Source organism: Bubalus bubalis, chromosome 7, assembly GCF_019923935.1.
Source record: "Bubalus bubalis isolate 160015118507 breed Murrah chromosome 7, NDDB_SH_1, whole genome shotgun sequence".
Classification (NCBI taxonomy): Eukaryota; Metazoa; Chordata; class Mammalia; order Artiodactyla; family Bovidae; genus Bubalus; species Bubalus bubalis.
Window position 1 is genome coordinate 16,283,248 of NC_059163.1, and position 26,393 is coordinate 16,309,640.

The 26,393-nt window shown below is 40.0% G+C and overlaps 1 protein-coding gene across 13 annotated transcripts in view; it reads left to right on the forward strand.

Moving 5' to 3' along the window:
- The window catches only part of MAPK10 (mitogen-activated protein kinase 10), a 626,159-nt gene that overhangs the window by 240,254 nt on the left and 359,512 nt on the right, over positions 1–26,393 (forward strand). For 2 of the 13 annotated variants that reach the window (XM_025289769.3, XM_025289770.3), the window contains exons 1-2: positions 12,729–13,179; positions 18,532–18,646. The gene's annotated coding sequence lies outside the window, so the exon portion shown is untranslated. Of the gene's footprint in view, positions 1–6,672; positions 6,822–12,487; positions 12,619–12,709; positions 13,180–14,580; positions 14,715–15,015; positions 15,165–18,531; positions 18,647–26,393 lie in introns of those variants that run through there. The other 11 variants (XM_044945682.2, XM_025289757.3, XM_025289759.3 and 8 more) reach the window with 11 other exon arrangements.

Sequence of the window (26,393 nt, forward strand, 5' to 3'; positions counted from 1 at the left end):
TGGAATATAGCCGACTGAAAATACTGTGATGGTTTCAGGTGCCCAGCAAAGTGACCCAGCCATAGGAAATGGCATTCTTGCCTGGAAAATTCCATGGATAGAGGAGCCTGGCGGGTTACAGTCCATGGGGTTGCAAAAAGTTGGACATGACTGAACGTGCGCACACGTAACTGATAACAATGTTGTGATGGTTTCCGGCACACAGCAAAGTGACTCAGCCATACACATACATGTATCCATTCTTGCCCAGACTCCCCTCCCATCCAGTCTGCCACATAATGTCGAGTGGACTTCCCTGTGCTGTACAGTAGGTCCTTGTTGCATACCAGGAAATTTAAATTTAACTGTGGGTTGCATATTTCTTATTGTGAATAGATTCAGTTGACTGTTTCTTGACTGTCATGTACCAAGGGTTGTGCCAGGCACTGTAATATACATTATTTAATTTGATTATCACAAAAATTCTGTGAAGCCAATGTTATTACACCCATTATGTCAATGCTTAAATTAAGAAGTAGAGAGGCTGTGTGGTCTGGGGCAACTCACACAGATAGGAAACAGGATGGCTATTTGAACAATAGATTAAAGCAAAATCTGTTGGTGAATCCAATACTGTTTTCACTATCCAGTATTTCAAATGAACTTTAAAAAGTATTTACACTTTATTTTGTAATTAAAAAAAATGTCTTCAGCATAGATCCACAAGACGTTCATTTAATTTATACTGTCATCATTGCTCTTTGTGAATTTAGATAATTTTCAAAATTGGATTCTTATTTCCCCCTCTCTCTCTTGAATATAGCATTTCAATAAAGGTTAAATGGCATCTTTAGGATACACAGACTTTTTTTTTCTCGTTAATAATTTGAAAATATAGCAAGTGTAAGCTGTACATATAAGTTAATGCTGGTGACTATTGGTTTAAAAATATAAGACCAAAGAGATCAAATCCTGTATTATATTATTAACTCTGGTTACTACTATTCTTTTGATTTCTAGGATACTCTTACCGTGCATTACTATTATGTAGCCTGTTGCTCTATCGCACAGACCCAGAATTCACTCACTAATTTCGTGATTAAAAAAGTCTTCTTACATTAGTGTTTAAAAATAAGCTCTCTAATATTAGGAAATTTCATTTAGTGGTGATAGAAGATCTACATTTATAAAAAGGATATGCTAACATTTTATCTTAAATTTGATTACAAAAATTCGGGCTTGCGTTTTGTCCCTTGGCCTGTGTCAATGACTGTTTGCTTTTTGAGTGCTGTGGTGGCAAGTCCGAGTCAGTGGTGAGAACAGCCTTTGTAGAAAGCCTGCCAACAAGGGTGGAGCTTGAGGGCATTATGCTCAGTGAAATAAGCCAGACAGAGAAAGACAAAGTCTGCATGATAGTACTTATATGTGGAACTTGAAAAAAATTGAACTTACAGAAACAGAATAGAAAAGTGATTTCCAGGGACTGGAGGCTGGGGGAAATAGGCAGAGCTTGGTAAAAGAGTATGCACTTTCAAAAATAAGATGAATAAATTCTGAGGATCTCATGTATAACATGCTGACTGCAGCGGAGAACGCTATGTTGTAGAGTTGAAATTTTCTAAGAGAGTAGATCTTAAATGTTCTCATTAAAAATAAAACACAAATATGTTGCATTAGGTGATGGATATGATAATTAACTCAGTGGGGAGAATCTTTTCACAATGTACACATATATCAAATCGGCACATGGTACACCTTAAATATCTTACAATTTTATTTGTCAATTATATCTCAATGAAGCTGGAAAAAAGAATAGTCCTTTTAATAAAGATATAAATTGCGACAGAGTTGTAAGAAGTTCATTTTCTAGGCCAGACTCAAATATAATCCATGCTATCTCCATGCTTTTGTTGTGCTTTGGGGGCACTGCAGTAAAGCAGGGATAAGGAAAATTGAAATTCCTACAGATGTGCGTGGATGGAAGTGTGGATAAACCTGAGGCTGTCTGGGAAGAATAGCTCTTTGTTTATCTCACACACCAGCTTCTGTTGGGATCTAAGGAAGGGCAGTTTTCTGTTAGCATTATTGTTCAAAAGACAAACGCTCTAATTAGATTTTTAAAGCTGTTGCTTAAAACTACCTGAAGAAGTTTAAGCTAGTTTGCTATTTTTTAAAAATAGAATCCCAGCACCCATAATTATTGTAAACTAAATCCAGATGTTCGAAAAAGTCTATCAGGCTACTGAAAAGTGGCATATAACTACTATTTTCCAAGCAGCAGGTATTCTGCATTTATAATCAAAGTGTGTTTAACCACAAAGGGACATAATTTGGCTAGTTATGGGTGTTCTCACTGAAAAAAAAAAATCAGTGCTTTTATAAGCTTAAGGTTCAAGGTACATTTCCTGCCACTAAAGTCTTATAATAATGCCCTGTCCACTAGCAAAAACTTTCAGCAGACCAATATCCACTTCCTTTTGATATGAAAACAGTTTTTTCCTGAATGTAAAATTGACTCCTAGCAGGAAGAAAGTTAAAAGTGAGTGCAATCTGTAGAATTGCTCAGTTGTGTCCAACTCTTTGCAACTCTTTGAACTGTAGACCGCCAGACTCCTCTGTCCATTTCCTCCTCCAGGGCATCTTCCTAACCCAGGATTGAACTTGTGTCTCCTGCATTGCACACATATTCTTTACTTGCTGAGCCATCAGGGAAGCCCATAAGACAAAAAGTGAACTCGAATATAAACTATGGGTTCTGTGAATGATAATGTATTAACATTGGCTCATCAGCTGTAACAAATTTACTGCACTGATACAAGATGTTAATAATGGGGGAAACTGCATGGAGAGGGAAGCAGGGTATATGGGATTCTCTGTATTTCTCTGCACAATATTCTTATAAACCTAAAACTGCTTTAAAATAATAAAGTCTGTTCATTAAGAAGAAAAAGGCATGCACAGGTAGACTCTATCTCTTTCTTGACATTGAAAAGTCACAAAATTTACTCTTTTAAAATAAATTAGTGTTTAATTTTTTTAGATATTAAGAAGGGGTGGCAAGAATACACAGAACTATACAAAAAAAATCTTAATGACCTTGATAATCACAATGGTGTTATCACTCACCTAGTGCCAAACATCTTGGAGTGTGAAGTCAGGTGGTCCTTAGGAAGTATCACTACGAACAAAGCTGGTGGAGGTGATGGAATTCCAGCTGAGCTATTTCAAATCCTAAAAGATGATGCTGTGAAAGTGCTGCATTCAATATGCCAGCAAATTTGGAAAACTCAGCAGTGGCCACAGTACTGGAAAAGGTCAGCTTTCATTCCAATCCCAAAGAAAGGCAATGCCAAAGAATGTTCAAACTACCACTCAACTGTAATCATTTCACATGCTAGCAAAGTAATGCTCAAGATTCTCCAAGCAAGGCTTCAACAGCATGTGAACCAAGAACTTCCAGATGTTCAAGCTGGTTTTAGAAAAGGCGGAGGAACCAGAGATCAAATTGCCAACATCCACTGGATCATAGAAAAAACAAGAGAATTGCTGAAAAGCATCTACTTCTTCTTCTTTGACTACTCTAAAGCCTTTGACTGTGTGAATCACAACAAACTGTGGAAAATTCTTAAAGAGATGGGAGTACCAGAACCCCTTACCTGCCTCCAGAGAAACCTGTATACAGGTCAAGAAGCAATAGTTAGAACCAAACATGGAACAATGGACTGGTTCCAAATAGGAAAAGGAGTATGTCAAGGCTGTATATTGTCACCCTGCTTATTTAACTTCTATGCAGAGTACATCATGCAAAATTCTGGGCTGGGTGAAGCACAAGCTAGAATCAAGATTGCAGGGAGAAATATCAGTAACTTTAGATATGCAGATGACACCACCCTTATAACAGAAAGTGAACAGGAACTGAGAAGCCTCTTCATGAAAGTGAAAGAGGAGAGTGAAAAAGCTGGCTTAAAACTCAATATTCAGAAAATGAAGATAATGGCATCTGGTCCCATCACTTCATGGCAGATAGATGGGGAAACTGTGGAAACAGTGGCAGACTTTACTTCTTGGGCTCCAAAATTACTGCAGATGGTGACTGCAGCCATGAAATCAAAAGATGCTTACTCCTTGGAAGGAAAGTTATGACCAACCTAGACAGCATATTAAAAAGTAGAGACATTACAATACCAACAAAGGTCCGTCTAGTCAAGGCTATGGTTTTTCCAGTGGTCATATATGGATGTGAGAGTTGGACCATAAAGAAGGCTGAGGGTCAAATAATTGATGCTTTTGAACTGTGGTGTTGGAGAAGACTCTTGAGAGTCCCTTGGACTGCAAGGAGATCCAACCAGTCAATCCTAAAGGAAATCAATTCTGAATATTCATTGAAAGGACTGAAGCTAAAACTTCAATACTTTGGCCACCTGATGTGATGAACTGACTCCTTAGAAAAGATCCTGATGCTGGGAAAGATTGAAGACAGGAGAATAAGGGGACAACTGAGGATGAGATGGTTGGATGGCATCCCTGACTCAATGGACATGAGTTTGAGCAAGCTCCAGGGGATGGTGAAGGACAGTGAAGCCTGGTGTGCTGCAGTCCATGGGGTTGCAAAGAGTCAGAAACAACTGAGTGACTGGACAACAACAACAACAACGGAGAAATGATGGCAACCCACTTCAGTATTCCTTCCTGGAAAATTCCATAGACAAAGGAGCCTGGTGGGCTATAGTCCATGAGGTCGCAAAAGACTCAGACACAGCTGAGTACAGATGGCATGGCCCCTGCTTTTGGCAATCTAGTCTCTGTACCTATGAGCTGTTTTTGTTTTTTCATTTTATTTTAGATTCCACATATAAGTGAGATCATATGTATTTTCTTTCTTATTTCACTGCAGCCATGAAAGTAAAAGACACTTACTCCTTGGAAGAAAAGTTATGACCAACCTAGATAGCATATTGAAAAACAGAGACATTACTTTGCCAACAAAGGTCCGTTTAGTCAAGGCTATAGTTTTTCCAGTGGTCATGTATGGATGTGAGAGTTGGACTGTGAAGAAGGCTGAGTGCTGAAGAATTGATGCTTTTGAACTGTGGTGTTGGAGAAGACTCTTGAGAGTCCCTTGGACTGCAAGGAGATCCAACCAGTCCATTCTGAAGGAGATCAGCCCTGGGTGTTCTTTGGAAGGAATGATGCTGAAGCTGAAACTCCAGTACTTTGGCCACCTCATGCGAAGAGTTGACTCATTGGAAAAGGCTCTGATGCTGGGAGGGATTGGGGGTGGGAGGAGAAGGGGACGACAGAGAATGAGATGGCTGGATGGCATCACCAACTCGATGGACGTGAGTTTGAGCGAACTCAAGGAGATGGTGATGGACAGGGAGGCCTGGCATGCTGTGATTCATGGGGTTGCAAAGAGTCGGACACGACTGAGCGACTGAATTGAACTGAACTGATTCCTTCAAGGTCCATCCATGTTGTCAAAAATGGCAATATTTCATTCTTTTTATGGTTGAATAATATTTTGTTGTATGTGATTATATATATATATGTACACTATATATATGTGTGTGTGTTAGTTGCTCAATTGTGTCTGACTCTTTGAGACCCACAGACTGTAGCCTGCCAGGCTCCTCTGTCAATGGAATTCTCTAGGCAAGAATACTGGAGTGTGTTGCCATTTCCTTCTCCCGGGGATCTTTCCAACTCAGGAATCAAACCCAGGTCTCCCGCTTTGCAGGCAGATCGTTTTACTATCTAAGCCACTGGGGAAACCCTGGGGATCTTCCCAACCTAGGGATCAAACCCAGGTCCCCTGCATTACAGGCAGACTCATACCATCTGAGCCACCAGTAAATATATATGTATATACCATATCTTCTTTATACATTTATCTATCAATTGACACTTAAGTTGCTTCCATATCTTAGCTGTTGTAAATAATTCTGCAATGAATATGGGGGTGCATGTGTCTTTTCAATTTAATATTTTTGTTTCTTTCAGAAAAATACCCAGAAATGAAATTGGATCATATGAGGGACCATGAATACTTTAACACAGTATTGACCAGGGAATTTTTGCAGAAATTAACACCCGTGCCATTAGTATATCTCTGGTCAATAATGTGTTACGTTCCACTGAAGATTATTATGGCCATGGTAAGCTGTTGGCCATGTGTTTCCCATCCAAGTAGAATGACAAAATATATTAATTAAAAGTTACTTTCAAAAAGTTATTTTGATATATGTTTTGATTTAATTCTAAGAAATTTAAATAGTTGTTTTTAACCTCAATTTTTCTCAGTGCTTTTATTATATTTTATTTAAACTTTTTATTTTGTTTTGGGGTTAATATTAACTAGTTAATAGCTGGTTAACAATGTTGTGATAGGTGAACAGCAAAGGGACTCATCCATAAACAGGTATGTATCCATTCCCCCCCAAACTCCCCTCCCATCCAGGCTGCCACATAACATTAAGCAGAGTTCCATGTGCTGTACAGTAGGTCCTTGTTGGTTATCCATTTAAAATATAGCAGTGTGGACATGTCTCTCCCAAACTCCTAACTATCCCTTCCCCACACCCTTCCCCCCAGAAACCATAAATTCATTCTCTAAGTCTATGAATCTATTTCTGTTTTGTAAGTAAGTTCACTTGTATCATTTCTTTGCAGGTGGGACCTTTAATTCTCATTTGAGGGTTCAAGTCCATTCTAAATTCTGGAATAGGGCAGCCTTCCCTGTTTGCCTAAGCCTGAGGGATTTCCTGGCATGTGGATTTGCTAAAACCTGGGAAGTCCCTGGCAAATGAGAACCAGTTGATCTCTCTGCTCTGGGACCAGCTTTGGTAAGAGACCTTCCTTCCTTGAAAGTCGCTCACTCGTGTCTGAATCTTTGTGACCCCATGGACTACATGGTCCATGGAATCCTCCAGGCCAGAATACTGGAGGGGGTAGCCTTTCCCTTCTCCAGGGGATCTTCCCAACCCAGGGATCGAACCCACATCTCCCGTATTGCAGGCGGATTCTTTAACAGCTGATCCACAAGGGAAGCCCAAAAGACCTTAGTACAGTTACTGGTTTTACTGTTAGCCCCCATGAATGTACTTGAGACTTAGATTTAGAAATTAAATTCCTACTTGGAAGTCCAATCTCACTGCCTTGATTCCTTTATGTCCTCCTATCCCTGAGGTCTTTGCCATTTATTGTTTGGAAAACCAGGTATTGATCACATTTCCTTCAGTTTTAGTCCTGTGGCTGAATAATAATCCCTACAGAGGAACCTGGGAATTTAGTTCTTGCCAGGCGTCTCTTAAAAATCTCTTTTTAAACATCTCATTTCCTGTTTGTCAGGCAAATCTCCATCAGTTGTCTTCCTCACTTCAGAGGGACTGCTCTATCTCTTAAGATGCTGGTGACCTGGAGTCTAGCTGTTTCTATTTCTTGGTCTGCTTTGTTGTGCTGTCCAGTCACTCAGTCGTGTCTGATTCTTTGCAACCCCATTGACTGCAGCACATCAGGCTGCTCTGTCTTCACCATTTCCTGAAGCTTCCTCAAATTCATGTCCGTTGAATCAGTGATGCCGTCCAACCATCTCGTCCTCTGCTGTCCCCTTCTCCTCCTGCCCTCAATCTTTCCCAGCTCGGGTCTTTTCCAGTGAGTCGACTCTTCTCATCAGGATAGCCAAAGTATCAGAGCTTCAGCTTTAGCATCAGTCCTTCGAATGAATATTCAAGATTGATTTGAGAGGGTGGGATGATTTGGGGGAATGGCATGGAAACATGTATAATATCATATAAGAAATGAATCGCCAGTCCAGGTTCGATACAAGAGTCTTGGGGCTGGTGCACTGGGATGACCGGGAGGGATGGTACGGGGAGGGAGGTGGGAGGGGTGTTCAGGATGGGGAACACATGTACGCCCGTGGTGGATTCATGTTGATGTGTGGCAGAACCAATACAATATTGTAAAGTAATTAGCCTCCAATTAAAATAAATTAATTAAAAAAAAAAAGATTGATTTCTTTTAGGATTGACTGGTTGGATCTCCTTGCAGTCCAAGGGACTCTCAAGAATCTTCTTCAACACCACAGTTCGGAGGCATCAGTTCTTTGGCAATCAGCCCTTTTTATTGTCTAGTTGTCACATCCATAATGACTACTGAAAAAAACCATAGCTTTGACTATATGGAACTTTGTTGGAAAGTAATATCTCTATTTTTTAATATGCTGTCTAGGTTTGTCATAGCTTTTTTTTTTTTTTCCAAGGAGATACAGCAATCCACTCCAGTATTCATGCCTGGAAAATCCCATAGACCGAGGAGCCTGCGGGGCTACAGTCCATGGGGTTGCAAAGAGTCAGACATGACTGAGTGACTTCACTTCACTTCACTTCAAGCATCCTTTAATTTCATGGCTTCTGTCACCATCTGCAGCAATTTTGGAGCTCAAGAAAATAAAGTTCGTCACTGTTTCCTTTGTTTCCCCATCTACTTGCCATGAAGTGATGGGACCAGATGCCATGATCTTCGTTTTTTGACTGTTGAGTTTTAAGCCAGTTTTTTCACTCTCCCCTTTCACCTTCATCAAGAGGCTCTTTAGTTCTTCACTTTCTGCCATAAGGGTGGTGTCATCTGCATATCTGAGTTCACTGATATTTCTCCTGGCAATCTTGATTCCAGCTTGTGCTTCATCCAGCCCAGCATTTCGCATGATATACTCTGCATAGAAGTTAAATAAACAGGGTGACAATATACAGCCTTGACATACTCCTTTCCCAATTTGGAACCAGTCCATTGTTCCATGTTTGGTTCTAACTGTTGCTTCTTGACCTGCATACAGGTTTAGCAGGAGGCAGGTAAGGTGTTCTGGTATTCCCATCTCTTTAAGAATGTTCCAAGGTTTGTCGTGATCCACACAGTCAAAGGCTAGGGTAGTCAATGAAGCAGAAGTTATTCTGCAATTCTCTTGCTTTTTCTATGATCCAATGGATGTTGGCAATTTGATCTCTGGTTCCTCTGCCTTTTCTAAATCCAGCTTGAACATCTGGAAGTTCCTGGTTTACATCCTGAGCATTACTTTGAATGCTCAGATGTAATCTCAAGATTACTGAGAATCTTGAGCATTACTTTGCTACCATGTGAAATGAGCACAATTGTTTGGTAGTTTGAATATTCTTTGGCACTGCCTTTCTTTGGGATTGGAACAAAAACTGACCTTTTCCAGTCCTGCAGCCACTGCCGAGTTTCCCGAATTTGCTGGCACATTGAGGGCAGTACTTTCACAGCATCATCTTTTAGGATTTAAAATAGCTAACTGGAATTCCATCACCTCCACTAGCTTTGTTCGTAGTGATGCTTCCTAAGGCCCACCTGACTTTGCACTCCAAGATGTCTGGCTCTAGATGAGTGATCACACCATTGTGGTTATCTGGGTCATTAAGATCATTTTTGTATAGATGGGTGTATTCTTGCCACCTCTTCTTAATATCTTCTGCTACTGTTAGGTCTATACTATTTTTGTCCTTTATCGAGCCCATCTTTGCATGAAATGTTCCCTTGGTATCTCTAATTTTCTTGAAGGATCTCTTGTATTTTCCATTCTGTTATTTTCCTCTATTGGTCTGCTTGGGTTTGTATAGTCAGGACTCAGGTATAGGACCAGATTTGTAGGTTTAGGAGCTCTAACTTATTGTTCATTTAGCAGTTTTCTTCTTGGGAATTGACTTTAATTTTTTGAAAACAGCAACTTAATTTACACTGAGTGAATGCACTGATCTTAAGAGTTAGAATTTGAAGAATTTTGACAAATGCTTACATCTACATAATAACTCACACCTCTATCGAGATGTCGAATATTTTCATCACTACATAAATTTCCCTCAGCTGTGTGGCTCCCTCAATCATACTTCTGATTTCTAATACCATAGAATATTTCTGTCTGTCCTAGAGCTTTATGTAAATGGATTTATATACTAAACACTCTTTTGTCTCATTTTTTTTTAACATAGCGTGTTTTTGAGATTCATTTATATTGTTGCATATTTCCATAGTTCTTTCTCAAAATGTGATATTCTCTTACTGAGGACTTTAAATGAAGAGTTTTGGCTTTATCCAATAAGGAATGAAATATATTTAAGTGTTAAAAATTAGCTTGTATCAGATGATCTGATTTTAGGAAATTATTTTTTCTATGCTGTATAGAATAGACTTAAAAGAACATTTTAATCATCTAAATATTACTGAAATGAATAGGTTGAATATTAAAGCCCTAGTAAAATATACCCCAGTGCAATCTACCACTGTCATTTGTGAAATCAAGAATTAACACCTAATAGAAGAAATATTGGTTTTAACCTGTTTATAATTATCATTCTTTTTTCATTGCTGAAACAGTATGTTATTATATGAATATACCATAGTTTGCTTACCCATTCTTCCATTGATATACTTTGAGTTGTTTCCAGTTTTTACCAATTATAAATAAAGCTGGCATAAACATTTATGTATAACTTTTTTTGATAGACAAATATTTCTATTCTCTTAGGTGACTATGAATAGAATTGTTGAGTCATACTGTAGGTATATGCTTATCTTTAAAAACCACCAAACCATTTCCCAAAGTAGTTTTACCGTTTACTATTCCCACAAGTAATGTAGGAGAGTTCTGATTTCTCCATACCCTACTCAGGACTTAGTGTTGTTAGTCTTTCCAATTTTAGCCAATTTTTTTTTTTTTGTGAGTGTGAAATGGCATATATGCAATTTTAATTTGCATTTCTCTGATGACCAATTCTGTTGAATACTTTTTAGTGTACTTATTGACCATATATATATCTTTCCTTGTCAAATGCTTGCTTAAGACTTTTGCCCATTAAACAAAATTGTTTTTATCATTGAGTTGTGGGATATTTTTTAAAAAATCTAGAAATTGTGAATATCAAGAGTATTTTCAGACATGTTTATCAAGAATATTTTCTTCTAGCCTGAGGCTGTCTATTCATTTTCTTAATGGTTATTTTGGAAGCTTTTGATTTTGATCAAGTCTATTTTTTTTTCTCCTATTATGGTGAGTACTTTCTGTGTCCTAAGAAATCTTTGCCTGCTCTGAGAACAGAAAGCTGTTTTTCCTTCTGAAAGATACATTTTATTCTAATAGCTTTATATAGTTTGGCTTTCATGTTTCAGTGTAAATTTACCTTGAATTAAGTTTTGTGTTTGCAGTGTGTGGTAGGAGTTGAAGTTCATTTTTTCCTCATTGATATCCAGTTATTAAGAGTTAATTTTTGATATCAAAACAGAATAAAGTAAATTAAAAGCTTGAATGCCAATTATATTTTGCTATAAAGTCGTTTGGCTAGTTAATACATATTTTTCTTGAGACAAAGTTGTCTTGTAAGGTAGGTTCATTGCCAAGACTAAAAATTAATAATCAACTGCTTCTTGTTGAACTTGAAATTAGAAAAAAGCAATATCCAAAAACTTGTCCAATGGATGAAAAAGAAAACACAAGACTTTTTTCCCCCTTGATTCCCTCCTAAAATGAGGGAATCTGATATGGTCCCATATGGTTTTATGATGTGTTTCAGTGGATCAATCATTGCTTGGTTTGTATCTGTTGCAAGTTGTATCTTTTCTGTTAACATATGGAAGAAGCTCCTTATTCATGTATGTATGCTAGTTCTAAAACAGTGTCAAGTGGTATAAAACTCAGTCTTACTTCGTTGCAATACACAGAAACTCACCTCAAAGTTACTTAAGCAAAAAAGGAATATGATTCAATTATGTAACCTGAGATGCCCAAGGCTTGAGCCTGGTTAGGCCAAATATGTATTGAAAAATTTACTCAAGTAAAAAATATTTTTAAACAGGTAAAAAAAAAGATAATTAAAAAAAATAGTGGGAGTATTCCATTATTCTGAACTCTCACTCTAGAAACCTAATATTTATAGATTAATACTCTAGATTTAATAATCTATGACATCTGTATTTAAGCACCTATATTTAACATTTAACAAACTATTAATATATGGAGACAAAAATATACTCTGACAGTCGCATATAGGGCAAACTACTTAAATAAAATTGAGATATCTGCCCCAAATAGTAATAATGCAATTTGTATCCATTTTCTAAAGAATTACCCAATTAAAAAAAAAAGAATCTAGATTTGGTAACTCAAATTATTAGTATTTTCTTTCTAAATTCAAGCTGCAATCTCAGAATTAGTTTGCTGACTTTGGTTTAGTTGGTATTTATGTAGGATTTCTCTGAAAGATAAGGAAACAGACAAGAGGGATTGTGACATTTCAAATGACCTCTGGGGTCCAGGGGGGACCCAAGCGCTCACTTGGCCTCCGAGGTTATTACCATCCTTGTTTGCTTTGACACTTAGAGGCACGACATGCCTTTGTGCTGTTTGCAAAAAGCTGGGCGAGTTGAAAAGCATAGATTGAGTACATTTCCAATGGTGTTTGGGTCTGCAAGCATTTGTTTTCTGAGCGCTGCCGAGTGCTGGGCCAGGGCTGCGTGGAGAGAGCTGTTTCCGTTGCGCAGACTGGCTGCCTGATGTCCTAGGTGCTGATAGCGGCCGCCGACGAACCCTGCTCCTTTCCATTTCGCCAGGTCCTCATTTCATCGGAAAACACGGTAGCTGCAGACGCACAGAGACTTTTTCCTCTTCTCCTTTACCCCCTCTCCCCCCTCCCTAGACCTCTCTGGGCTTTGACGTCACGTGTGCTCCTTTTGGTTGCCATAGCAACCCCATTCCCCAAGCCCTCTGTCCGTCTCCTCTGGTCGGTTCCACAATGGTACAGGCAGCATCGCGCTGCACAATGGTTTCCAGGCAGTGAAAGAGGGTGATTCAGCAAGCCACTCTTCGTCTTCTTCTTCTTTTTTTTAAACCTCCCCTTCTCTTTTTATTTTTATGGGGGTGGTTGGTGCTTGTTCTGTACTTACCTTTTTTCTTTCCTTTTTCGTTTTTACAGTATTCCATTTTTCTCCTCACCCCTCAATTCCTAGGGGCTTGAATGACTTTACGCTTGGGTTTTCTTGGCAATCACCTGTCCATCATTAATTTTAAACAATTTCCCCACCTCCAAACAATCTATTCCTTATTACAGTTCGGAATGTGGTTAATGAGAGACAAGTAGGGAGGATTTCTGGGGCAAACACTGCTGGATCAGGATCGTAGTTCTCAAGCACGGAATGGTAGGTGGCTCTTTGCTCATTCTGGGTTCTAACCGGGTTTTTGGAGGGTGGTGTGATGTCTATTGATTGCTCCTGGTGGGGCGGGAGAGTGAGCATGGGAGAGGGGGGCAGAGATGGAGTGGATAGGAGATTAATGAAGTGAACTACCTCTGAGGCAAGAAGCCACCAGCTTTTCCTTCTGTGTCAAGCATCTCTCCCAGGACTTGGGCGTGTTGAAACCTTTCTGTTTGGAGTGAGGGTTGGCAGAGGGTGGAAGGGAGCATTTTTATTGTGACCAGGGGTTTTTTAGACATTGCAGATCTGCAAAAAGGAAGAGAAAATTAGAGAGAGAGTGAAACAGCTGTGCTTGTTAGAAGTGCTTGCCTTAGTCCCATATTTAAGAAATGCTGTGGGCTCCATAAAACATTAAAATCACATCTTTAAGTTATGCATTTATGTTTACTTCATGAGATGTTGTGCTTAGAGAGATATTTGGGGGCATATTTACATATTTTAGTTAGGGAACGGTATTTTTTTTTATATTGTAGTTGCAAAACTAACAGCATTACTCTTGCAGAGAGACCCAAGGCTGAATCTGAGCTGGGGAGAGGAACATAGAATGGAAAGTAGGGGTGGGGGGTGGTCAGGTTAAAGGTAAGAGGAAACATTGGCGCTGCAGTCGTACAGGTAAAGGGTCCCTTTAAGAAAGTGAGCTAGTCCACAGCAGGCAGCATTTTTTCTTTGTGGCATGGTTCCCAGGCGCTCTGTACTGGGATACCGTGTCCCCTAGAAATGTCAGAGCCCATTTGGGAGAAAAAGATCTATCATCAGAGAGGACCAGGGCAATATATTTAGCGGAATTGATGTCTTTGTGCCTGCAGCAAAATAAATGTGATTTATTGGAAGATCTTCAAGTAAATCAAGACTAGAGCCATTTCAAGAAAATTATGGGCATATTTCTCCCCCCCCCCTCCATTTAAATCTAGAGACCAAGTCTCTGCTTTTACCCCCTTAAATGCATACATTCCTAGGGTACTGCAATTTAACCACAGCAGAAGAACAGCTTATCCCGTGGCAGCTGGCGCTGAGGCAGTCACAAGGTTGTTTACATGGACTGTCTTTGCTGCAGAGCTCCACAGCGTCTGCACAGCCGCCCTCCCTGCCTTGGTGTGTTGACAGTAACTTTTATGAACAGACCCGACAGAGGCAGGCTAAGTCCTATGGGACAGGCCACAGTTTAGATGGAAGGAAATTGGGTCTAAGTGCACCAGGCATTGGCAGTCCGAGGTCTGATTTCTCCCTCTGCCCCTCGTCTGCCAGTTGTCAGACCCCAGAAGGTCTCAGAACGCTGATGCATGTGTTAAAAATGGTTGCAGGAAGGCCCATGACTCTGAGAGAGACTTCTGTAAATTTTCTGCCTTAGGTGAGTGTTTCTGTTGTACATCTAGACAGTGATGCTCACGCTCATGGATGAGCTCGCCAGCTTCCGACTCCACTTTGGAGCCATCGGATTATAGGGTCAGACAGTTTGGATGTAGCAGTTTTGCCATCTCTGGGTATGTATTCCTTCCACTACCTTGATCTCACTCTTAGAATTGACACAAAGTACTAAGTTCGCTTATTTGATCACACAAAGCACACTGGGTTTTCTCGCCCTGACAACGGAACTGGAAAATCCAATGACAAAGGTGGTATGACCTTAGATATTAAAAGAGTCTTCTTGCTTCCTCATTTGCGCGTCACTCCCTCTCGTTGTTGCAAGGTGTCTTTAATCCGACAGTCTCCTGGTGTTATAAAATCTTCACAGTGTGGGTGAAAAGACTCTTGATGATGAGACAGTAAGAAATGATACGACCAGTGGGAAAGACCAGGTGCTGCCTCCAGCTTCCTGCTTGTCTGCCCCAGAGCAGCATCTGCTGTGGGGAGGAGCGTGTTTGCCAGGCTGGAAGGCGATGTTCACGAACAGATCCCAGAGGGACCAAGTGTGTTTTTGCTGTCATTGTCTGGTATGTCTGCAGCTATTAGTGTTTAATGGTTTCATAGTGTGTGGTCAATATTTTTCATGGCTGAAATGAACTGATAATGGATGTGGATGCCCTAAAATATGTGTATATTTTAAAATTACAGGAAAATTCATAGGATTTCCCTTGTTAGTATATCCTATAGGAATATCATAAGCAAAAGGAATCTGCCTAATTTTTAAGTAATGTGATAAAGCCTCCCATATTTAAAGGGAGGGCTTTTTGTTTGTTTGTTTGTTTGTGTGTGTGTGTGTGTGTGTGACTTTATGTAAGTGAATCTTAGTGTAACAGTCTTTGAATACAGATGATAATGGAAAGAAGGCAAATTGGGTTTCTCCTGTTAAGCACAAGGGCAGATGCTCTCCCTCCCTGATCTAGTTCTGGCTGCAGGTCCTATTTGTAGCTATAAGACTTTACATGGGATTGGTGTGCTCAAATAAAATGATTGTTTAGTTGCTAGTGAGAATAATGAACTCAAAGCAAGAGAGACTTGCTTCACTTAGAATAAGAAGTGATAAATTGACATTTTAAATTCTTTCTCCATTGCCCCTGTTTTGTCTTGTAGTCTCTTTTATGTTTTTGGTTGGACATTGCAACACTTACGCAAAAAAGAGGCACAAAGTGTCCAAGGATGACACAAAAGGGGTATCGTGCCTTATTTGCTATAGGCTGAGGGCTTCCTTCCTACCATACTTGCGTCTCTTACAGCTTCTTCTGAGGACTAAAGACTTGTGGGAAAAGTTGGGCACATAGACTAAACGGGGAGATGCTTATTGATAAAGAACAGAATCCATTTGCTTCTTTAGCATATGAGAGATATTTATTGCATTGCATAAGTCTGAAATGAGACACTGCTGCTGATTCAGATACAAGATCATGCTGCAAATTGATTGAAAATTTAATTTGGATCTGGAGCCTGGATTTTCAGAAATGTACCTATCTGTACATATTTTCATAGCAGACTTGTAAGGGTTTTGACTAAAGATATTTTAGTTTGAGTACATTTTATCCTTATAAGAGAATCAAGGCAAAGAGGGAAAAGTGGAAAGCCTGTATGTTTCAGGTTCTGTTTCCCCCCACTATTTAATGAAAAAGAACTCCATTTCTTAATGTGAATCTTGGTAGAAACTCTAAATGGAGACTTCAGGTGATCTTTGAAAATTCTTAAATTGAGAGAAACATTTTTTTAGTTTAAAAAGTGGACTGCAAGTTTCTAATTATTTTTGATAAAGGATTTTCTAGTTGAATTGATGTTTTAGATTTATAACAAACCTTTCTCACTGGTCTTGTCCCTGGTGACTGTGAGATGTGAAACTCATAGGCTTGTAGAACTAATGCTCCTGGAATGGGAATTAAATTTTCAGTGGAGAAAGAAAGAACTGAAGTTTCCTTAGAAGCATTCCTAACCCATAGCTGCTCTAAAGCCTCGCATGGCACACAGGTATAAAATGAAATTCTCCTCCAGGGCAATTAGGCATTTGCAGAGTGGCCTGCATAATAACAAACAAGACTTCTGCTACGTGTGTGTGTGTGTGTGTGTGTGTGTGTGTGTGTGTGTGTATGTGTGTATGTGTAAGCAGGAAAACACACACATAACCCAGTACTGACTTGTCTTCATGGATGTAAAACCGCCTCCTGGGTTTTGGATGTTAACCTGCCTGGGTGCTCCATGTACTTCGTGAAAATGAATTTCTTAAAGTAATCATCCTCTTCTCATACATTGGAAATAGGATCTGAAAGCCCGGATAGAGAAGTCAGGCTGGTGTGTCTGTTATTGGGCAATGTTCATTCAGCGTCTGTGCTTCCTCTGTCATAGCAATTATCCTGCAGCACAGTAATTGCCTCTTCTTGGGCTTCATGTATTCACTACTCAATTATAATCTCTGTCAGGCACTGACTGTGTCTGCCTGGTGCATAGTAGGGGCACAATCAATATTCCATGAATGAAGGTATCCCATGCACAGAGTTATCTAAGTACTGTGGGTGATAGAGTTTGGGAAACTGTAACACAGCTTCTGGGCTTCCCTGGTGGCTCAGATGGTAAAGCATCTGCCTGCCATGCAGGAGACCTGGGTTTGATCCCTGGGTCAGGAAGATCCCTTGGAGAAGGGAATGGTTACCCACTCCAGTATTTTCCCTTGGGAGATCCCATGGACAGAGGAGTTCATGGACTCTCAAAGAGTCAGACATGACTGAGCAACTAACACACACACATACAACACAGCTTCTGCCATTAGGGAGCTTATAGTCATTTAGGGAGATGAGGTTAAATAACAAACGTGGTATATGATCAAGTGTCCCTATTCAACAAATGCAATAGGGATGTACAGTAGAAAGCAATTCACCCCTTCTGAAATGGTGGTAGGCCACGTTGGGATGGGGAGGGCAGGAAGATGCGGTGGGGGAGAAGTCCAACAACAGTTGTAAGTACATGGCCTGGAAGGGAACTCTTGCTTGGAACAGCTGTGTGTGTGCTCAGTCATGTCTGACTTTTTGCAACCCCATGGACTGGAGTCCACCAGGCTCCAGTCCATGGGATTTTCCAGGCAAGAATACTGGAATGCTGGAATGCATTGCCATTTCCTCCTCCAGGGGTTCTTCCCGATCCAGGGACTTAACCTGCATCTCCTACATTGGCAGGTGGGTTCCTTACCACTGAGCCACCAGGGAAGCCCTAGAACATAGAAAACTGGCACAGTCCTGGAGATTTTTTTCCAATATAATGTCAAAAAGTAACAGTAACAGACTGAAGTTACAAACCTACTTTTGTAACTGGATCAGATAATGGAAAAATATACATACAGGTCTCTTTCTAGCTTTACACCAACTTCAGTTTTTAACACTTTAATTTATTTTTTGCCTTCTTTATTAAATAATTTTTGTTGGAGTATGGTTGCTCAAATTCAGTTTATTTTCATTTTATATCACATAGTTCAAAAATTTTTCAACTTCTCCTTTATTGATGACTCTGTAATTCATTTTTCCATGTGAACCCATTGTTCTTGTATGAGGAGCAGACTGTGCAAACATGTAACAGGGAGCTCATAGTCGAAGCTGAATAGGGTGCCTCCTATCACAAACTCAAATCCATGTCAACCAAGGTAACAATTACTAATTGGGCTTATGTTCAGATGTTAAAATATCCAGCTACTCTGGTGATGGCCACACCAAAGTTCTAGTGTTTGATAAATTTGAACAGAGTGAACTACCTTGAGATTTTACTCCTTCCCCTTGTGTGCTCACTACCCATCCCCCAAACATCTTTGTTAGTCTGTTGACTTTTCTAAATGCAGGTGAAATCCCCACTGAAATGGTAAAATCAAACTTGATTATGTTTTTGCTTTGATTTTAGGCTAGCGTGAGAAACACCAACGGCAACACCATCTCAGATCTCTGTTATGGCGACTCAGGCAAGAAGCTGTTGAATTAGACCCATTTCCTGTAGATGAGAAACCATACAAGCAGTGGTGAGTTGCAAACTTAAACACATTCCTTAGCAGGAAACATGTGATCTACATAACCAATTTAAATATTGCATATGATTTAGTGTGTGGATCTGAAGAAATACTGCTCCCAAATCATGTCAACTAAAGAGGTGAAAATCAGTGTTTAACTAATGGTGTGGTGCTATTAATACCACGTGAAGGAGCTTGAGGTCTTTAGGGGCATAAGTGCGTCATACAGCACCATAATGCTACCACCCTGGATGGTACTAGTCTAAGTGAGATGATTGCAGTGAGCAATTTCCTGTGGCTGCGTAACAGTTGGGTATTTACATAACAGTATTTTTCGGTGGCATTTATTATCTGCAACATAATTCTACATTTTACTGCTTCATCTTCTCTAGTAGAATACTGGTTCTGATCTAAATTCTAACACTTAATTCCTTTCAGGAACATATATGCTCGTATATGGGGCTTCCCAGGTGGCGCTAGTGGTTAAGAACCCACCTGCTAATGCAGGAGACACAAGAGATGCTGAAGACACAGGAGACGCTGGTTCGATCTCTGGGTCGGGAAGATCCCCTGGAGGAGGCCATAGCAACCCACTCCATTATTCTTGCCTGGAGAATCCCATGGACAGAGGAGCCTGGTGGGCTACAGTCCAGATAGGGTTGCAAAGAGTCAGACACGACTGAAGTGACTTAGCATACACAGAGCATGCGTGTACATATATATGTGTATATAAGATATATGTGATATATATTAACATAACATTTAGATCTTTAGACATAAGGGAAGAGAAACCACATCATAGTTTTATAAAACTCAATTTGTGGACATTTTAGCCTACAAATTCTTTGCTTAATAAAGACAGTATTAAAAATAGATCCAGCTGCTTTGTTATTTGGAATCATTTTAAAATCTTATTATTTTATAAAAATATCAGCTCACATAGGCAAAATATATTTTTTAATACTTGATGCTTCATAGTTGCCAATGTCAATAATCAATAGACTCCAGCAGAGATGAACCAGGTATAATCTGTCAAACAACATCTCTGAGAAATAGATTATGACAGTGATGCTTGTAAGACTCCAAAAGAAGCTGTTTTGAACGAGTGATCGATATCTCTCTTTCATTTGTTTATTGGCTTATATAACTCTGGGTATATGGGCTGCGCTATGAATCAATGCATAACCCATAACTGTGGAGGATTGATGAAATTAACCTTGTACTTATTTCACATCATGATTTTCATTACAGTCTGATTATGATTACATTGAGGAAGCAGATATAATAGTCATCACTATGCTGTACTTAGTCAATATGTGTTAAATGATTGTTATGACTGAGGAACATATGCAATTGCCAGTAATCAACCATTTTGATTGGCTGAACTTAATCTTTTGAGTTATGGGTCACTCCCAGTGATGTCAAAAATATATATTGCCCCCTCTTAAACATGTATTCATTAAGCAAACATTTACTGAGAATCTGTGGTATGGATATCATCCTTTGCACTTGGGATAGATGAAAAAGACAGCACCTGCTTTAAAGGAGCTGTGTTTAACGTATGTGACACTTATGATAAAGTATGTCATTAAAAAAGGGAGTGATTTCTAAAGAGTGGGGTACTTATCCACTGCTATTAAATGGGTAGCCATCTAGTGCTGAAGGAGGTGCCGCAGGGGAGAGTCTAAGACAGATGGGATGGGGGTTTGGAAGGGAAGGCTTCCCAGAGGGAGCGAGATTTTAGCTGAATGTTAAGGACAATAAGAGGTTAGCTAGAAGAAGGGGAACAGTGAGAACGTTTTTCAAGGGCCTAGAGACTTGAGGGAGCATGATTGATGGGGAGCTAGATGTCATTTACTGCGCTGGGGCATAAATGGGGGTGGGAAAGATAAAGCTGAAGAAAGGTACAGGGGATATAACATGAAAGAGTTTTTAAGACAAAGCTAAGGAGTTTGTATTTTATTCCACAATAAAGAACCTCTGAAAGATTTTAAGTAGAATGATGCTATGAAACTTATTTTTTAGAAAATACCGTGTACTCTAGATCCCATGGACGGAGGAGCCTGGAAGGCTGCAGTTCATGGGGTTGCTGAGGGTTGGACACGACTGAGCGACTTCACTTTCACTTTTCACTTTCATGCATTGGAGAAGGAAATGGCAAGCCACTCCAGTGTTCTTGCCTGGAGAATCCCAGGGACAGGGGAGCCTGGTGGGCTGCTGTCTATGGGGTCGTACAGAGTCGGACATGACTGAAGTGACTTAGCAGCAGCAGAAGAGTACATAAAACAAATTCAGTTAAAGAATAATTACAGAGCAAACCTTGTATAACCACCAAGTAGACTCCCAGTAAGCCCTCTGTGCTGCTCTAAGACCACATGCTTTCCCTTCCCCGCTAGAGGTAACCACTACTCTGCCTCTTGTCACTTATTCCCTTGCCTTTCTTTGTAGGTTTTCAATCTTGTAATCATGGTGAAAGAAAGTGACAGTTGCTCAGTCATGTCTGACCCTTTGCGACCCCATGGACTATAGCCCATCAGGTTCCTCTTTCCATGGAATTCTTTGGGCAAGAATGCTGGAATGGGTTGCCATTCCTTTCTCAAGGGTATCTTCCTGACCCAGGGATTGAACCTGGGTCTCCTGCATTGCAGGCAGATTCTTTACTGTCTGAGCCACCAGGGAAGCCATGGTAGTATATATATATTCTTAACCACTTGATATTGTGAAACCCTCTAGTGAAAGTGAAAGTTGCTCAGTCGTGTCCTACTCTTGTGACCCAATGGACCATGGAATTCTCCAGGCCAGAATACTGGAGTGGGTAGCCTTTCACTTCTCCAGGGGATCTCCCCAACCCAGGGATCAAACCTAGATCTCCCACATTGCAGGTGGATTCTTTACTAGCTGAGCCACCAGGGAAGCCCAAGAATACTGGAGTGGGTAGCCTATCCCTTCTCCAGCGGATCTTCCCAACCCAGGAATTGAACTGTGGTCTCCTGCATTACAGGTGGATTCTTTACCAACTGAGCTATCAGGGAAGCCTGTGAAACACTGTAAAGCTCATGTTAATGTATGTAGTTTATTCAAGTAACTTATGTGGTATTTTACTCTATGAATACATCAAAATTTACTTATCCATTTCACCACTGATAGACATTTGGATTGTTTCTACATTACTTATGTGTGTCTGTGTGTGTATGTTGTTGTTGTTCAGTCATTAAGTCATATCCAACTATTTGCGACCCTATGAACTGCAGCACGCCAGGCTTCCCTGTCCTTCACTATCTCCTGGAGTTTGCTCAGATTCATGTCCATTGTGTCCGTGATGCTATCTAACCATCTCATCCTCTGTCATTTTCTTCTCATTTTGCCTTCAAACTTTCCCAACAACAGGGTCTTTCCCAATGAGTCAGCTCTTTGCATCAGGTGGCCAAAATATTGGAGATTCAGCTTCAGTATCAGTCCTTCCAATGAACGTTCAGGGTTGATTTCCTTCTGTCAATCCAAAAGGAAATCAACCCTAATTATTAACCTGAGTTATTTATATATAAATGTACTAAGTAAATTTTAATAAATACATATATTTATATATGATAACATTAAGTATACATATGCTACTTTTTATGCACATGTTGTTGCTCATAGATTCTAGAGTACATGCATAAGAACTTCTGTAGGATACATATCAAGGAAAGGAACTCTTGAGTTTTGGGGTATGTGCACATTAAGTTTTTCTGCTGCCGCTGCTGCTGCTAAGTAGCTTCAGTCGTGTCCAACTCTGTGCGACCCCATAGACGGCAGCCCACCAGGCTCTGCCATCCCTGGGATTCTCCAGGCAAGAACACTGGAGTGGGTTGCCATTTCCTTCTCCAATGCATGAAAGTGAAAAGTGAAAGTGAAGTCGCTCAGTCGTGTCTGACTCTTAGCGACCCCATGGACTGCAGCCTACCAGGCTCCTCTGTCCATGGGATTTTCCAGGCAAGAGTATTGGAGTGGGTTGCCATTGCCTTTTCCAACTTTTTCTAAATAATGCCAAATATTTTCCTCAATCAATTGCATGAATTTACATTCCCATCAGCAGTATATAAGAAGCCCTATATCCTCACCAACTCTTTATTTTTAAGTTCTCAAAATTTGCTGATCAGGTGGATGCATAATTGTACTCATGGAAGTAGTAGTTTGCATTTGCTGACTACTAAGGAAGAAGAATTTTTTTAATTTTTATTGGCCATTTGATCTTCTATTGTGAAGTGCCTGCTAAAGTCTTTATGAGACTAGTCTTTCAGAATGACAACTAGCACTTATGGAGTTCTTGCTGTGTAATAAGCACTGTGCTAAGCACTTTACAAACATTTAATCCTCATATCATCCCTATGATTTATAGATAAGGAAACTCAGGTTCAGAGAGGTTAAATAACTTGCTAGCAATCACATAACTAAGAAGCAGAGGATTTAGCATTTAAGCCCAGGTCTTTCTGACTCCAGAGTTCTTCAGTTTCTTTTTTTTTTAATTTATTTATTTTTGGTTGTTCTGGATCTTCATTGCTGCAAGTTGCTTCATTTTCTCCAGTTGTGGTGAGTGGGGGCTACTCTTACGTGGGTTTCTCATTGGAGTTATCTTCTCTTGTGCAGAACAGGCTCTAAGTGCTCGGGCTTCAGTAGTGGGCTCAGTAGTTAAGGTTTGTGGGCTCTAGGGTGAGGGCTCAGCAGTTGTGGTACACGGGCTTAGCTCCTCCATGCATGTGGGGTTTTCCTGGATCAGGGATTGAACCCATGTCTTCTGCATGGCAGGCGGATTCTTTACCACTGTACTACCAAGCAGTTTCTTGAATCATGTTTGAAAGGGGTTTAGATTAGAGCCAGGGGACTTATCAGCTACTATTGCAGGAGCTCAGCTAAAAAATAATAAGGGCATAAACAAAAGAATCATCAGTAGGACACAAGTGCAAATTAAATGGACCCAGTAATGAATGTCATGGGTGAAGAAGAGGGAGGATTTTAAAGTCTCAAATTTTCAGACCTGGTGGCTAGGTAGCTTCAAAGTTAGTAATACAATGTATATTTAAATATATTCTAGGTCTTGTGGTAGGCTTTAAGAATATATTTTATGGTTGCACTATTCAATGAGAGATGAATGTAATTCATCGGATTATAAAGTTTAGGGTTTAAAGAAACCACAGTGTTTACTTGGGTCAACTCTTTAGTGTTTTAAAATGTGAAACCTAGTGTGAAAAGAAGTGTCTTGGTCGAGATCACATGTTACTGTCAGATTAAGAAGAGACACTTGGATGATAGAGAATGCAAAGAAATAGCAACTTTTTAAATTTTTTAAAAATTAATAAGTTAAAATAAATTGACCTACTTTATCTCCTAAACATGTCTCACATCAGTTCCCTTTGAAATAAATCTATTGCTAACAGCACAAATTAGGCCCTCGTCATTACTGTGAGCAGTTTTATTTAAAGTAGGCTAGCATATTATCTTCTTGCTCATGATTCTACCAATGAAACCTCCAGATTTGATGTGCAGTTTTTACTGTGTAACTGCCCAGCTTACTTAGATATGCTCCATTGCCTATGTAATAAATTCCCCTCTACTTAAAATATACCATACTCCCATCTACCTCCAATTTAGCAATGAATATCTCTCCAATTACCTGGGGACCCCAATGTGCTTCAGTTTCATCACACACTCAAGTGTTTCTTCTGTAATTTACTTCATATTGTCTCTTCCGCCTGTATTCACCCTCTCCGTCCTTTACTTAGTCACTGGCCATTTTTTAAGACCTTGGCAATTCAAAGAATGATCCGGGGACCAACAGCTCAAATGCTGTCTGGAGCTTGATTAGAATCGCAGCATCTCAAGTCTCTCCTACATCTACTGATTCAGAATTTTTCTCACAAGATTCTCAGGTGATTTTGTGTTCAAGAGGCGCTGCTTAGACTTACATTAGACTTCATCAGATGTTATCTCCTTCCAGAAACCCTTCCTAAATCCTTCCATAAGGCTGAGGTGTTCTCACCTCAGCCTATGCATGTCTATCTCACGGCATTTTATTGTTCAGTTGCTCAGTCACATCCACCTGTTTGTGACCCCATGAACAGCATCATGCCAGGCTTCCCTGTCCTTCACTGTCTCCCAGAGTTTGCTCAAACTCATGTCCATTGAGTTGGTGATGCCATCCAACCATCTCATCCTCTGTCTCCCTTCTCCTGCCTTCAGTCTTCCCCAGCATCAGGGTCTTTTCCAATGGTTGGCTCTTCCCATCAGGTGGCCAAAGTATTGGAGCTTCTCACTGCATTACTATAGTGTTTTATTAACTGTTTAATGTCTCTCTCTCCACCTTAGCCAGTGAGTAATTTGAGCCAGATCTAATTATCTTTGACTTGTCTATGCCTAGCACAGTGCCTGATACTTGTTAGTACTGCATGAATATATGTTGGCTGGCTGATAAAACAAAGAAGGCTGTTAGGCTGCTTTCCAGATTTTACAATTTCCAAATTGTATCCAGAGGTACAATTTTTGATGCCTTTTTTGGTAGTCTAGTTATTTTTCTACAAAGTCCCTTGGGCTATGTTTTTTCTCCTTGTTATTTTCTTTCTCCTTCTTCTGTTTCTTTTTCTTTCTTTTTTCTATTTATATATCTTTCCATATCCATATATATATGTATATATATAGAGAGAGAGAGCTTCTCTTCCCAGGTGGCTCAGTGGTAAAGAATCTGCCTGCAATGCAGGAGATGCAGGAGACGCTGTGTTGATCCCTGGATTGGGAAGGTCCCCTCGAGGAGGGCATGGCAACCCACTCCAGTGTTTTTGCCTGGTGAACCCCATGGACAGAGGAGCCTGGCAGGCTGTAATCTACACGGTTGCAAGGAGTCATACACGACCGAAGCTACTGAGCATGCATGCACCATGTATGTATATTTCTCTCTGACTTTGTGTCATGATTTAAGGAGCCAGAATGTCCTCTGGCTCTCAGTTCTCATGTTTCTGACCCTGATATAATGTGTGAGATTCCCACTTACTCCTTTGGTTGAAGACTGTTCCTATTACAATAGAAATCTTATGAGAATTCCCTGGTGGTCCAGCGGTTAGGACTTGGTGTTTTCACTGCTGGGGTCTGGAGAACTGGTTGGAGAACTAAGATCCCACAAGCTATGCTGTGAGGCCCCCCGATATTATGAGGTAAAGTGATTGGAGAACTAACCTGATAAACTAACTTCAGTTAAAGTATGATTGACTTTAATGGATTTTGAATATAGATAACATCCATGGTTGGTTAAATGTCTTACTGCATTAACATAGGAGACTAAGGAAATGGAATATGTAGGAAAAGTTGTTACATGGAGAGGGAATTAAGAGTGGTCTGAAAGAGAGTGCTTTTAAGGGGTTTAGCAGATTATTTAAAATTTTTCATTATATTATTTCTGGAAAAGGAAGAGAACTTGATGTTAGAGTCTCACTGCAGCTTTGTCATGAATTAATACCTGTTGGGTCAAGTCTTAATCTAGTTGAGTTTCAATTGTGTATGAGGGAGTTGTGATAGATGCTTCTTTTTGACTATAAAAATTATATGGATTAAATTGTACAGATTGAATTAAAGCATAGATTAATGCCCTGAAGGCCAGGCCAAGTGGAGTACCTTGGTGAGGGTGGCCTTGGTCGGTGAAGGGACTTCATAGGGATGACAAGCAGCGTCATGGGCAGCTGAAGGGGAAGAATAGGCCAGATAGAGATTTAGAGGATCTTGAAGATAGACTCGC